This window comes from Mus caroli, unplaced genomic scaffold (assembly GCF_978045245.1).
Source record: "Mus caroli unplaced genomic scaffold, Mus_caroli_1 scaffold_2, whole genome shotgun sequence".
NCBI lineage: Eukaryota > Metazoa > Chordata > Mammalia > Rodentia > Muridae > Mus > Mus caroli.
This window is the reverse complement of record NW_028227257.1, coordinates 107,935,212-107,948,706: the sequence shown is the minus strand read 5'-3', so window position 1 is coordinate 107,948,706 and position 13,495 is coordinate 107,935,212. Positions and strand designations below refer to the sequence as shown.

General features: G+C 44.2%; 1 pseudogene; it reads right to left on the bottom strand.

Moving 5' to 3' along the window:
- Window positions 1–12,647: 12,647 nt before the first annotated feature.
- LOC110306156 (eukaryotic translation initiation factor 1 pseudogene) lies at window positions 12,648–13,064 on the bottom strand (annotated as a pseudogene).
- Window positions 13,065–13,495: the final 431 nt, after the last annotated feature.

The window sequence follows — 13,495 nt, the reverse complement described above, 5'->3', positions numbered from 1 at the left end:
GGCTCTTGGCTAAGTGCTGCTGTTATTGCCAGATCAGTAGTGTCTGACAAAGAAAGGCTTTCTGCAGGCTGCTTCATTAGTCTGCCCTGTCGGACCTCACCTCCAGACCTTTTACTAATCTGTTGGCCAGCTCAATGGTCTTGTTAGTTTTATTCACTTGTTCCTGACAGCGGCTTGTCTCAGCTGTAGCCCTCCCAGAGGCCGGTGGTGAGAACAGCCAGGTTTGTGTCTAGTACCTTTAAATAAAAACAGTGAGAGACAACTTTGGATATTGTCAGAACAAGTAAAAAAAAAATCGCTGCTGACTTATTTTATGTTGTGGAAAGTTAAATTATACCGTGGGCCCAGAAGTAAACGGGACTGCATTGGGAGACTGTGCCAATTCACACAATGAGAAGGTGCAGGAGGGAAAATGGAGGCAAAGGAGATTCGACAGTTTATGTAATTTTTGTTGTTTGTTCAAAACAGCACCAAGGGGCTGGGGGTGGGGGGTGGGAAGAGAAAGAACACAGAGACAAATTCAAAATCCTACGGGGAAATTGAGAATGTCATTTTCCCAGACCAATTACCTGAAGTCATGATGATTTAATACAATTGATTCGTGCGTACCATTAGTGCCAATAACACACTTAATACAAAGTGTCCCAAAACATTTTGCATTGAGAGCTGACAGCAAGATAAAACTTAGGGGGTGGGAAGCTTTTAAGGTGAGATTTGAAGAGCCTGGGTGATGGATGAATCACTAAGCCCAGAGGGAGGGAGCCAGGGTGGGAGCTGGGCTTGGGCCAGCCAGGGCAGAATTTCCAGCTGTGGAAGTAATGGAGAAAGCAAGCCAAGGAGATTGGGGGCTCCCTGAGCTGGCTGCAATGACAGAGGAACTAAGGGTAAGTGGAAGGAACGGGCAGGAAAATGAAGGCCTCGCTCCTGCAGACATGCTGGAGACTTAGCTGTTTGTCAGAGGAATGAGGAGCGGGGAGAAGACAGAGATTCGGAGCAGCATTCAAGAACAATCATCGTTCGAGCAGTCTCTGTATGTGTGTGTTTCTGATTTGCTGTTCTTTTTCAACAAATCATCTGCTCATTTAATGCTCATAAAGAACTTCCTCAAAGAAAGAAAAGTGTTTACGCTTCTACTGCACACTGGGACGGCGCTGGCAGATTCGGCATTATGTAGAATTTTGCTCATGATGTATTTATGGAAAAACATTAGCACTGAAGTAATTAGATACGTAAGTTATGTGAGACTCTCAAAGTCTCTCTGGGGATGACTAAGCTAGCAGCAGCCTGTTTTATACGTAGGGAAACTGAGGTCAGGGTCTTAGGAGGAGACAGGAGCACAAATGGGATGCAGGCCTTTAGGAGAGCCCTCATGAACTAAGGGGAAAACTTCTTAGACTGGCTGTAACTCGCCACTCAAAATTCCTCAAACCAGTAACAGCCAACCCGAGCCTTCCTCTGAGGTTTTTACAGCTTACCCATCCCCTTCATGCAAACAGCTGGCTTCCAGTTGTGCCTTGCAAAGCCAATCTGGATTGTTAAAGCGAATTAGGAGGCTAGGTCCAATACTGCACAGTATATCAGATTTCATACAGGGTAACACAGCGGGCAAGGTCTCTCCTTCAAGGAGACCATAAGCTCTTCTCTTCTAGACCTTTCTGACTAAATAATTTATTGGGCAAATTAAACTACTCTATCAGTTTACTAAGGCTGTTGTATGTAGCAAGGTGACATAACTCAGTGGCTTGTACATCCGACATTTATTGCCTCATTGTTCTGGAGTTACATGGACACTAATAGCCATTGGTACAGTTGGCTCCTTCTGGGGATCGTGAGAAGAATGTTTGTCTGTGCCTCTCTCTTAGCACCTTATGACTGCTGATACTCTTGGCTGTTTCTTAGTGGATTGGAATACCTCCCTCATCTCTGCCTTCTCACAATCTTCTTGCTATTTTCTAGGCTGTCTCCAACTCCCACCTCCCTTCTTATGTATATATTGGGTTAGGGTCCTTTGTAACAATTGCCTAGTAACTTCTTCTAAAATGCAAAACTCTATATAAGCCTTATCTTTAAACACAGTCAAAGATTGAGATATAAAGTTCAGGATTTCAGTACAGTATTTTGGAGGAACACAATCCAACACATAATCGTTACCGGGGGGGGGGGGGTAGACATTGCTACAAAATGGAAAAGGATGGGCAGTTCAGAGATAAATGGGGTGTGGCCCCGGACCACTTGCACTTAAGTGAGAGAGATGGGCCAGCCTGCAAATGAATGCAAGTTTGTTTGCTTGTTTGTTTGTTTTAAAGGGAATTTAGAGCCAAAGTTGGCCATGCTGAATTCAAGGGACTGAACAACCCAGAGCATGTGTTCTGTGGAGAGGCTGGAGACCCAGGTTTTCTTTGAAGGTCTCCCTGCTTGCCAATACGAGAGGGAAATTCTGACATGTTGCAAAAGTTGTTGTAGTGGGCTTCTGCGCAGAGGGTGTTTTGGGAGCTCAATGTCTCTTGTCAGCTATGGAGAGTGACAGACAGGTTCTGTGACTAAGCTAAGTTCCAATGCAGAGACTCTACAGTTTGGAGGTCAGAAAGAAGGGAGAGTATGTGTGTGGAAGGGAGGGGCGGGTGGGGGTGGCAGAGGTGGAAGTGTGTGTAGGGGGCTCGTTTCAGGAGCTTTGGGAATCCACGGGCAACCAGTGCTAAGGGCTGGGAGATGGTCCTTTGAGCGCTCACCGTGTTTCTAAAGCTCGGTGGGAAGAACTGGTCCCAGTTGTTTCTTCATCTCTGCTAGCTGAAGCAATGCCCTTATCCTCTGCTTTGTACCTGTAGAAGGGGACAAAAACAAACAAACAAACAAACAAACAAAAAACAAAAACTACTGTAGCAGAGTGTCACTGCCTCAAATCTCAATCTCTTTTTTTTTTTTTTTTTTTTCGAGACAGGGTTTCTCTGTGTAGCCCTGGCTGTCCTGGCACTCACTTTGTAGACCAGGCTGGCCTCGAACTCAGAAATCCGCCTGCCTCTGCCTCCCGAGTGCTGGGATTAAAGGCGTGCGCCACCACGCCCGGCTTCAATCTCTTTTCAACCCTTAAAACCATTACTAGACTCCAAGGCTTTGAATCTCAGTAACTTTAAAAGATCCCTTGAGTTCCCTTTGGAAGAAAAGCAAGTAGGCAGGAACTAAAAGGGGGAAAAACAGGAAGATGAAGGGAGAGAGGAAATCTTGGGAAAGAGTGGAGGAGAAACAAGGGGACTGTACCCTCTTCCTCTCTTTTTCACCCATTTCACACCCAGGCTCAGTTCCAGGTCTAAAACTCAGGCCTGTTCTCCACTAAACATTCCTTGCATCTCCCACCTCCAAGTTTAGATGCAGTCTCTTTGTTTGGCTCATCTGTATCTGCTTTAGCGCCGCCTACTTGACAAACTTTGCTGGTACCCTGTCTATTTTGCAGTAATATTTTCTAGACCTAAGATAAGCCAAGCTATTTCCCATCCTGGGGTCTTGTAAGTGCTGTTTTATCTGCTCAGTCTTCCAGGGCTTCCAAACTAATTTCTCACTAAAATGTATTGGCTAGCTTCTTTACAAAATCTCCCTTCGATCCCCAGCCAAAGGAGCCACACTCTCTCCAATCTGTCAGCACGACTGTGTTGTGCATCACAGTATAATACAGATAACAGTACATTAGAATTACATGTTCCTCATCCATCTTCCCCACCAGAGGGCCTCTTGGATGCCCTGGTGCCTAGCTCCTGGCTTGACATTAGTTCTAGGAAATGAACAGATCTCTTCCAGGTTGGGCACGGAAAAGGAAGAAGAAAAAAGAAAAAGGGAGGAAGAAAAGCCAGCAATGCAGGATAGATGGAGGAAAGGTAGGGAAGGAACATAGTTCCTAGAGTTTTCATTCTAGTCCCATTCCTGTTCAATCAATAGTACTGATTAACAAGGTTGTCTCAGAGACTCAAGTCTAGGCATTTGCATTTATTCTGTTCTCCAGAAACCCCTAATTTGGGAAATACTGGAGGTGGTGTGAAGAGGAGATGAGAAGTATGATAAGAACCAATGAACGGATCAATGCTCATCAATAGCATTATCAGTGCTCATCAGTAGCATCAGTGCTCATCAGTAGCATCAGTGCTCATCAATAGCATCAGTGCTCATCAGTAGCAAACACACTCACCAAGCCTGCAGGAGCTGAGGCACTTCACTGACCAGAGCGATGGCCAGAAAGCTAAAGGGAAGTAGCAAGGGAGCCAGCCATGTTTGCTCTATGGAGGGAAAGTCTTTGCAATTATTATTCACCTTCCTGTCTGAAACTAAAAGAACTTGCATAATGTGTCTTGAGGCATAGAGCCAGTTCTTTCTAGAATATTCACAGAGACAGCTGTAGCAGGTTGGGGGGAGGATTTAACCTTCAGGGCAGTTTGTTTAGCTTCAAAAATATATGCTATCATGTATGCACACGTGGACACCTGTGACACACACACACACACACACACACACACACACGGAGGAGGGGCTTTAGTCAGAAATACAAAAGTGCCAGCCCTATCTTCTGTTGCCCCCTTGACCCAGGAAGTAGTCCCCGACGTCCACCAATAGGACTGTGGTGGACAAAGACACCTCCTCTCCTCTTTGCTCCACACCTTTGCCTACACCATTTCTTCCAGGTCTTTCCTCCCCAGTCTGTTTTGCTTAACTTAGTCTTTTCTGACATGCTGTAAAGAGATGTGCTAAACAGATAAAAGATAATGTCATTATTTCTCCATTTTCCATGTGGCTGATAGCAAGACATACCCCTTCCCTTACAGAATGTACACGTCACTATGATTAATATGCAAGGAATTGCCTAAGCCCCTTTCTCTCCCAAACTCTCTTTCTCTTCCCCTCTTACATGTCTTTTTCTTTTCCTTTCCCTCTTCCTTTCTTCATAAAAAAAAAAAAGGAAGAAGAAGAAGAAGAAGCCTTGGCCTTTTTAAAACAAGGGGAGATTCAGTATAGTTTCTGTGCCCCAGCCATCCCGGAGTGTCACGTCACTATGGCAATTGCTGCCCAGGGCAGGATCGCAGAGCAGCAGTAATTGTGCTACGCCTTATTGCTGGTGCATGTCAATCAGAACCTATGAATTGAGAAAAATTTGCTCTGTTCATTCTGTTAAATGATGTATCCAATTAAACCTGTTAGAATTCATGATCTTCAGTCAAGGTTAAATGAAAGTAGTTACTCCTGTCAGCGAGGTGATTAAACGCTGCCTACATCAGGCACATTTATGTGCAAAATTAAAATTTTGGTATAAAGCATGAATCTTTATGCATGCCAGTTAATTATCTTGTGGTTCCTCCACTTATTAAATGCCCACTGCATTTCTTCTTAATCATCAGCTTCCTTTCAAAACTTATTTCATACTTCACATTACACCACGTTTCGATGTTTAAATGAAATGCCTTACCAATAAAACCTTACTCTTTTTGAGGGCTTGGCTGTCCTAGGCACCTGAAAATAATCACTATTAATATTTTATCTCATTATTATGTACAAGCATTTGTAGAAGCCAGCTTGACTAATGTCAAGGCATTTTGGAAGCAATTTCTATTCGGGTTCTATCAGGGCTTATTTTTATCCAGGATTCAGAATCTTTTTTTTTTTTTTAAAGATTTATTTATTACATATAAGTACACTGTAGCTGTCTTCAGACACACCAGAAGAAGGAGTCAGATCTTGTTAGGATGGTTGTGAGCCACCATGTGGTTGCTGGGATTTGAACTAAGGACCTTTGGAAGAGCAGTCGGGTGCTCTTACCTGCTGAGCCATCTCACCAGCCCAGGATTCAGAATCTTGCAAGCCCTTTCAAGCCAACCACTCAGGATCTCCATGGGCAAAGAATTCCCATGATTGTAAGGTATTTTCTCTTTTTTCCTTCTTGCTACATACCGAGTAGTAAATACAACAGGAGCCCAGAGGCCATCATGAAGTGACATACAATGGGTCATAAAATGTGTTAAGAATAAATGGGCAAAAATATTGTTTCTTTCTTAAAATAACCCAGAAACCTAACTACATCAGGTCCTAGACCTGAACAGAATTGTCTTGGCTGTTGGTTTTTAAGCTGACCACAACGTACTAAGTAGAAATGACATGGCCCCACAGCTTGCAAATGCCATAGGGACCATGGGCACCACAAGTGCATGCTGCTGTAAACCACCCTATTAAACTCTTCTCTCAGAAGCATTTCACACTGTGGAATGACATTTTCTGACCTTTTATTTTTAAGACAATAACAACAACAACAATTCCAACAATGACCCAACCCCCCCCACCAAAAAAAATCAATCAACAACAAAACCCTTCTCAGCAATATAATTAATAGAATTAAAATTTTACAACAACCTTTCCCCCCACTGATGTCATTTCAGACATTTATTTCTTCCCTCAGCAGCATGCAATAACCTTATATGTTATTAAACATGATGATAAAAAATCTTATCTGGTTTATTTATAATAAAATATGAATAGAACCAATGCCATTGAAATACATTTCCAATGTATATAAGTCTGGGCCATTTTATAGTGCTACACAATCTTTTATAACCAAAGGAATTATAGGTGGAGCTACAAGAAAAACATCTCTGATGATAAAATGTTCTCAACTTAGCTGTTACAGATAATAAAACACACACACACACACACACACACACACACTTCTTACACTAGAAAGTTATGAGATGTTCCTCTTAAATTAACTCGAAAAGAATTGATTTCCATGAAAATTAAACAGAGTTAGTAAGAAAGGAAAGGGGTGAATATTTTTCACTGGATAATATTAGCGAATTAGACAGTGTTTGGAGACATTGAGCAGACTCCCGTTGGGGAAGGTGTTAGAACTGACTTTCACCTCGGTGTGCCACAGACACAGGTCTCCACGGTACCCTTTGTGGCTCTGTTGTTCTCCAGACACGACAAGACTCAAACGCCAACCTACTTTTTTTTTTTTTTTTAAAGTGGAACTCTTAGCGCAATGGATCCAAGAAATGAAACTTGAACTCACGCGCCACCCTTTCACTTTGTTTGCAGATCACATTTGCTCACACAGATGGGGGCAGGGCTTGATGCTAGAGATGGGAAGTAGGCCCCATTTCCATGTGGTCTGTGGTGAGGCAGTTCTGGAGCCTCGGGGTACAAGCGTCAGGTGTCCTGAGGGTTTACAATGATTATCTCAGCTTTCTGTGGGGTACAAGAGGAGATAGAGTATGCACACTCACTTATCCTCTCTACCTCTGTTATGCCCTTGCATAGTCCCTGCTCCTCACCAACTGTAGTGGCTTGGATCCTTCAGTCCCTCTGCTGACTTACTGTTTGGTTAGGTCTCAGATATACTCAAGGAGAGGCAGATAAATGGTGATGGTGTTGGGAACCAGAGTTGAGCAAGCAGAGGGGATTGCAAACACCCACTTCCAAGGCTTCTTCACACGCAATGGCTGGAAGGATAGAGGTCCTTGTGCTTCAGCTGCGTTTTACAGAGAATAACGCATCCAACAGGAAGGAATCTTTGGTAAGTCCCTGAGGTGGGGGTGGAGGTGGGGGGTCGGTGGGGACCTCTCCAAGAGCCTCCCGCAGTGGGGAGGGCTGGCTGCGCTTAAGGCTTTGGTGCCACGCAGGGGGACTGGCACTTGTGTCAGTGAACAACTTCTTTCCCCTAAGTGATTCTGAGTGATTATTTAAGGAACCCCAATTTCAAGTGTACCCAAATGATTTCTCACACAGTCTGTCAGGCTCCAAGAAGGTGGATTAGGTGGGGTTCTGGCATAAGTGGGGAGCGAGAACGATCGGGCTAGCGGGTGGGAGAGAGTGGGCAGATGGACACAAGGTGTGAAGATGAAGACTCAGCAGGTGACGGACAGAGCAAACAAATATGCCTTTGAGTTAATTCTTACAAACCCTTTGGCTGTGTCTGTATACTACAGGTTAGATGTCAGAAAAGCAACATCTTTCTCTCTCTCTCTTTTTTATCCCCCCTAAATCATTTAGAAACAGGAACAATTTTCTGTTCAAATGATCTCTGTCCCCAAGTGGCTTAAAAACTCTCAGTGGGAAGGACAACAGCCTACTTGGAGGCAGAGTGGCCTCTGTCTGTGAGAAATGTCCACCCGCGGGTATCCTTTACCGACTCACTTTATCATTGCTTTGCTCTGTGGAGATGTAACATGGCTTGAAATCAGCCGTATGTTTAGCTCTGCTTTGTCAGCCCACCTGACAGCCCACCCATCGGGCTGTTTTGTGGTCCTGTGGCTTTCCCCCCAGTCACACAATGCGGTGGCAAGTAGAAGGAGTGGGTCAGATTTAATCAAAGGCTTTTGATTGTACAAAGCTGCGAGCCTTGTTCCAACAGGGAGGCCTCTTCTGGGACGGAGGGAAGAAAGGGTTTGGTGGGCAGCGCACACTGGTTTAAAGCTCCACACGGACATCGATGCCTCTGAATCTGCAGGCTGCCACATCTGCAGGCCACGGCTGCCACCGATGGCTCACCCTGGGATGGAGGGAAACCAGAGGAAGGGTTTCTATTTCCCTTCAGGGACCAGTGGTCCGGAGGTGGCTGTTTGCAAGATCTCATTGCTCTGGTTAACCTCTAGGTGGGGTGAATTAAGCAAGAGCAAGTGGTATTTATTGTTCCTTGGGGTTGGTACCAGGTGGGCAGAGATGTGGTGCTGTGATGGATTCCATTGTAAGATGGGGGAGAAGCTACTGCAGAGGCAGCTATGGAAATATGGACAATTTTATCCTGACAGGTCACTGGCCTGTGGTTGGAAAGGACACTCCAACAGCCTTCTTCTGGTGAAAATATCAATGAGCATATACTTTCTTCATTTACTCTCAGGGTACAAACAGGATGGCTTATGTAATGTCTCTAACACAAGGCATCCATAGGCCAAAAGCTTTTAACTGATTCATGGTTTGTAACTTTCCAGTTGGAGTAGGGACACCAAGGCATGCACAGAGCCGTGGCATTGTGATGTTCTCTCTGAAGCTTTCTCTGGTGGCCTTAGATCCCTCTCATGAGCTGCAGTGCACATAATATGGTTTCGAAGGCACATACTCTGTGCATGTGTGAGAATTTTGTAGTCCTTGAACTGTCTCTATGGGGTAGGGGGTGTCCTAGCTATATAGTAATAGAACAAGTTGAATGCAGATTTCATTCACAATAATTTATGTTTACCTCAAAGATATTTACTCAAATATCTCATTTTATTAAAAATGTATACAATGGGACAAAATAACACCTTAAAAAAAAAAAAAAAAAAAGGAAAACAGCATAGATTGCTTCAGCCTCAGGGATTAGGGTAAAGGCACTTCCTACTGGGTTTACGCTCCTCTGGCCAGGTGTGAAGGGAAGGAAAATACTTCATGTTATTTCCATGTATTTAGACAACGTTGTGCATTGGGGAGCTTTTCAGAAAATAAAGCAAGTAAAGAGAAAAAGATAGAGGATGGCTTCTCCGGAGGGGTAGGCCACTCAAGCACAATGGTAGTTCGTATATCTTAGAAAGCAGGACTGCCAGCACCGGGACTGTCAGCTCCGGGGATCACCAGGTCCGGGGATCACCAGCTCCAGGGATCACCAGCTCTAGGGATCACCAGCTCCGGGGATCACTAGCTTCAGGGGCCAGCTCCAGGGATCGCCAGCTCCAGGGATCACCAGCTCCTGGTATTGCCCCCTCTGAGGATCACCAGCTGTGGGTTATGCTGGGGAACGAGAGGTCACCTTGGTTGGCTTAGTGGCTTATCCACTATCCGGACGGACGGCTGATCTCCGTGTGGTGCTGAGGAAGGGATCCCTCCTTTGGAAGCTTTCCCACCTCCACTACTCCTCCATTAGGGAGGAGGCATTGTTTGGCCCCATAGGGTGTGGGGTCAGGACTGTGTGGTAGAGGTCATGGTTTGTGAGAGATGCCAGGGATGGTTGGGTGGCAAACCACACCATAATGGAAGGAGCTTCTCTGCCACCACCTGCTATGCTGAAGAAGTTGCCGGAGAGAAAGAGTTCAAGAGAATCGTCCTACACGAGTCAGAACATAAACCGGGCGTGGTGATTCATGCCTTTAATCCCAGCACTCGGGAGGCAGAGGCAGGCGGATTTCTGAGTTCGAGGCCAGCCTGGTCTACAAAGTGAATTCCAGGACAGCCAGGGCTATACAGAGAAACCCTGTCTCGAAAAACCAAAAAGAAAAAAAAAAAGAGTCCAAGCATAACAGGATTTCATAATCCAGATGATGCAGTTCAGGGTTTTATGCGTGCTAGGTAAACACTCTACCAACAGAGCTATCTCTCCAGCTCCAAACCCTAAAATTTAAAATCACATGAATCTGCAAATTACTTATGGAACACTTAGTTTTCACAGGTATTTTGTCTGGATGCAGGGAGCACAGTCACTTAAAATGTCTTTTCTCAACTTGAGGAGATTGAAGTCTGTTGCTTTACAAATGTATAGACATTTCCCCCAATACATTTGTGCCACCAGAATAAAGCCAAAAGTTATGGTAACACGATTTTGAATGTAAACCCTCAGCTTAGAGCTAATGTATATTTACACCCAGCTGCTGAACCCCTTCCCCCTGCTCAATAGCTGTGTGGCTTTGGGCAAGTTACTCAACCTCTCTGTCTCTCTGTAAAAGGACTTATGTCTAAAGGATTGTTGTGAAGGTTATATAAGAGCTCATATATAATATGCTATTTACAGAGTTTGGTAAAGGGAACACTAGATGTTTAGATGTGGTTTTGCATCTGTGTAACCCATGACAAAGCATAAAATTTTGGGAAAAAAAAAAGCCTTTTCTTTCTTGTATCTTAGGAAGCAGTTCTTAACTGTCTTCAGTGTCCACATCCCTGTATGAGCATGCCATGGCCTCTGACACCTGTTAGGAGCTCAGAGACTGAGGGGAGATAGATTCTTAATTGCTTTTTCCATTGATACTGTATTTAGAACATCTTTTAAGTCTTTTTCCTTTGAAGCAGAGTTAGAGCTTATCAAAAAGAGATTTGAAACAGATTTGAGCATGCAGTTAGTACAAAAGCACTCAGTAGAAGAATAATGTGTACTCGAGTGTGGGCGTGGGCTTCTCAAGGGGGCATTCACCTTCTGTAGGTGTGTGTGTGTGTGTGTGTGTGTGTGTGTGTAGAGCCCAGAGGGTTGATGAGGGTGGATATCTTCCTCAGTAGTCACTCTCTACCTTATGTTTTGAAACATGGCTTCTCACTCAACTCACCAACTGCAAAAGACCAACTTTGCAGTGAGCTCCAGGGGGTCACCTGTCCCCACTTTCCGTCCTACCCTCACCCGCACTGGGGTTACCCATGTACACTGTTGTCTGGCTTTCACATGGGTCTTAGGTTCTGAACGTGGGACCTCATGCTTGTATGGTGAACACCTTGTCTAGTGAATTATATTCATCTCCTCGGTTAAAAGAAAGGTGAGATGACAGGGTCTCCTCTTTCTGTACTTGTCCCCGAGTGTGAACCCCCACAGCACAGGGAGTGCTACGACCGTTAAGGATCATATGTGGACAAAGTATTTTAAACATGGAGCATCAGATTTGGTTAAAAAGTCTTTTTGAATTATCTGAGAGTAAGAGGGAGCCAGTTGATAAAGGACAAGGGAAATGCTAAATATGCATCGTGCCAAACAGTGAAAAATTAAAGACGGAAACTAACATTAATTACATTCCCGTAAGATGAATAGGCCGCTCACCGTTAATGAGAATGTACACCTTTGTCCAAGTTTCACATCCACCTGTGATGAATGTGCTAATGGGGACAAGATACATCACAGCCACGTTTGAATTAACAGCACACTAATAGATTGACATATGAGTGTGGATGAAGCATTTAATCACGGAAGCCAGACCACACCCAACAGAAAATTTTCATATTGCCTACATGGAATCCAAGTGAGTACAGAAAACAACAGAGTATATTTTGAATACTACATCCAGGGTGTTGTTCATATTGTACAGTGTTCTAAAAAAACAAAAAAAACCAAAACAGTTTACAGTTTGTATGCAGTAAACCTAACTAAGGATAATCAAAGGGAATACAGGGGATTCAAATACTCAAGCTAGAGCACTGTGGCTAACCGGTCAACTCCAGCCCCTACCATGTGTGTTGCTGGTAACATGTCTTGGAAACCATACTGAATGTGAGGTGGACAGAGCAGGAATCAGGCTGCGTTGTGGCAGTGTTCTATGAAAGTTATACACATCCTTTTGTACATACCTGATTTTGTTCTTACAGTGTGAGAACACTGTCTCATAAATAAGGCAGCACCTTGCTATTTTGATGGATGCTGGATTCCTGATATACAAAGTAATATTATTTAAAGCTGCATTTACGGTGATTAAGTATTCTTGGAAGAGAGCAATTATGCATATATCACAACAATGGGGGATAACAAGCGTATGTTTATAATCTAGATCCATGCCGTGGAAGAAAATATATGTGCTGTTCAGTATTTCCAAGCAACCTTGAGATCTTATATAAATCAATGTAGTCCTTATATTTCATGAAAAAGTGGGAGCTAGAACCATTTGATTACAGGATAATAAGCGCTCGAAGTCTTTGGAAGAGGGTGTGAGCCATCAATCATTCATTTGCTCTTGGAGTCTCTAACAGCTGCATGGGCACTGAAGACAACGACCCAATGTACCCATTGTGGAGAGGCCAGCACGAGTGCAGAAGGGCTCAGTTACAGGCTCCACAGTGGGTAGCATGCTGGGTAGAGACTCTATCAGGAACTGGCACATGCTTTTGCGCTGGTCACCCTGTGGCTGAATCACTTCTCCATATCCTGGATGCTCAACTCCAGTACCATTGCAGGCAAATTTCTTCTTAAACACCTTCACTAGTTTCTTTCTATTGTAATCATCAGCGATCCCTTGGACAGTTGTTGTAAGGGTCTTCCTGCCGTTTCTCTGTTGAATTCTTATATGGATATAATCCTCAGTGCCAGCAGGATGCAGGTCATCACCCTTACTTGCATCAGCAAAGGGGTAGAAAGAGTAGAGATTCTGAATAGCGGACATATGATACAATTCCTTTTCCTCAGTGGAAACGGCCTGTGGAAGGTGGCTGCGGGAGAAGGTGGGCGGGGGTGGGGGGGATGGAGCATCGGGAAGCAAGGGGGCTCAAGGAGGAGGCAGCTGAGTCCTTGATGGTGGCTCAGTGACTGGGCATGTGCCTTCTTTGGGGGAAATGTCTATCTAGGCCTATTTGCCATGTTAAGACTGGATTCTTATGATTTTGATCCTGAAGCCTGCAGCTCCTTAAAAGCACCACCCCATGTCAAATGTGTCACTTGTAAATATTTTCTCCCATTTTGTAAGTTGTCTTTTCACTCTGCTGATTGACTGTGTCTTTTGAGCTCTAGAAGAAGCCTATTAGTTTGATAAAGTCTTGTCTACTTTAGCTGTTCCTACCTATGCAGTTGGTGTGATATTAAAAAATATCCTTATCC